Here is a 2,205-nt window from a genome sequence, read left to right as displayed (position 1 = left end):
TTTTGGGCTGAAGAGACACCTTTATCTTACTCCTAAATACTCATTATTGAGAATATGCTGCCAGCTCTGAATAACTGCATTAAAATAATACATTTGAATCCACCCTTTCGAGACCTTCCACGTGCCCAAAACACTCAGAGAGCGTCTCTGAAAGGGTTTCCACAGGTAAAAAAATAAAAGCCACACATCAGTAATAATAAAAATAATTTAAAAAAAAAGAGGCAGGAAACAAAAGGATTTTCTTTTTAACCCTCAGCCCTGGCCCTTCAGTAAGAATCTGTGAAATGGAAGAACACACAGGAGTTATGATGCTTTTCCAGGCCTTCCACCACATTAATTTCATTCTTTACAAGGGAAATAGGTCAAAAACCACGAGACAGACCTACTTTGTGTCAGCACAGTGACAGCCCCCAAGATTTATTTAAAATTAAGACTAATATTGGGTAAGTAAGAGGAATAAACTAAGAGTGACGTCACCATTATCAACACCTTCCTGAGGGAATATTATTAAAGAGAATATTACTGAGCTCTGTGTCAGTAAGAAGTGAAGAAATGTTATTAAATCAACTTTATTTCGGGGGAAATTGCAGAAAGAAAGAGGAACTTGGTGCCAATTCCCAGCAACCTGGAATAACGAAGATTATAGGAATTTCAGGGATATTTGATACAGAGCGTTCCTAAAGTATCTAATAAACAGCAGCAGGAAACAAAGAGGTAAAACTATTTGTAATTGTTCAGTTTTGCTGGAAATTATTGACTTGGAGGTTACTGGGGAAAGGGAAACCCGGGAAAACAATGATTTTAGTTTAAAAGAAAACCAAATTTAAATGTAACTTTCACAAACTCCACCTGAAAATTCAACTTTTTTTTTCAGGAAAGAGACTAAAAGCCAGGAATAAATCCCGGATATTTGGAGAAAGGCTGTGGGCACAGTGATGGGAATAACCCCAGATCTCACTGACTGGGCTCGAAAACGAAGCAAGAAAGGGTAAAAAATGAGACCCATCCTCCCACACCTTAAAAGGAGAGGCCTCAATAAACCAAATAACCCTCCTTTGTGTGAGACACCTGACGGTCAGGGCAGAGCGGTCTTGGAATAACTGGAATAATTCAGCCCCAGTTGCTGTGCAGGGGAATGTCAGAACTGTGGCAGGACTGCAAATTAAACCCATAAATTATGCTTTTGTGCCAAAGTAACAATCACATGACTGGACTATTTTTAGACACAGGGAATTTTTTTTTTTTTTTAACTCCCCAGTGCTATTTTTTTTTCCCCCCCCTGTTTACTGAATTACGTAGCTCTGCTCAGCAATTTCCCTAATGAAAATCCACTTAAGGTATTAAAAAAAAAAATATGGGAACAATAAAAACCAGCTCTTCAGACACCTCAGTGCAAAACCTACAGCTTCATCTGGCATTAATGGAATAATAGTTGAGTTTTTGCTGCCTCTGAACCCTGGGATGCCACAAATCTGTGTAATGTGATGGATAATTACCTACTAATTGAATGTATTCGGAGAATTTGGCCCCACTATTTTATTTCATTTCAGAGGCCGTTCTCTCCTTCCTAAAAGAGGACTCGGAAATTCGAAGATACGAAGAAAAAAGAAGTGTGGCTTTTTTTTTTTAATCCCTTTAAATGCCAGCCTTTCCTTGCCACACCAGCTCTGTTAGTTAGAAGTGTAATCATTTTTCAGTGGATTTCTGAAGATTTGTATACGTGACCTTTCCTTCTCCAGCTCCTCCTTCTCCTTCCCCCTGCTCTGAGTCAGCTGGTTCATGAATATACCATTGACTTCAAAATATTCTGCCGCTAAAACATCGCGTTTGCTTTGTTATTTCAGAGCTGTGGAAACAAGTAAATGCCCACAGAAAGTATTTTTTCAACGCACTAACTGCCAGCAGGGCACGGGATTCCAATAAAACTTGGTAAAGCCTGACCTTTTTCCTCATCAAGCCTCAGATTGAAGGTGGGTCCGTTCAGCTTGTTCATTCCACGCTGGAAAAAGGAGCAGTTAAAAGAGTTAAAAGATAAGCAGCAGCGAGCAATATACCCCACTTAGGATGTTAAGATTTCAGTATTAAGTGATTCTTAATTATTTATTCATATTTATAAATACTTGGGAGTTTTTTTTTCCTTTAAAATTTCTCCTTTAAAATTACTGTTTCCACCTCGCATTTTGTACATATTTAATTTCCTAACAC

The 2,205-nt window shown here is 38.3% G+C and overlaps 1 long non-coding RNA gene across 2 annotated transcripts in view; it reads right to left on the bottom strand.

Annotated features, from left to right (window-relative positions):
* LOC114069442 overlaps positions 1 to 2,205 on the bottom strand; it is a 22,233-nt gene that overhangs the window by 4,526 nt on the left and 15,502 nt on the right. For both annotated transcript variants that reach the window (XR_003573777.1, XR_003573776.1), the window contains exon 4: positions 1,942 to 1,999. This is a non-coding gene — a long non-coding RNA (uncharacterized LOC114069442). The remainder of the gene's footprint in view (positions 1 to 1,941; positions 2,000 to 2,205) is intronic.

Source organism: Empidonax traillii, unplaced genomic scaffold, assembly GCF_003031625.1.
Source record: "Empidonax traillii isolate 1590-97213 ecotype Southwest subspecies unplaced genomic scaffold, ASM303162v1 scaffold1261:size185688, whole genome shotgun sequence".
NCBI lineage: Eukaryota > Metazoa > Chordata > Aves > Passeriformes > Tyrannidae > Empidonax > Empidonax traillii.
The sequence above is the reverse complement of the archived record's forward strand: the minus strand, read 5'-3'. Positions and strand labels throughout refer to the sequence as shown.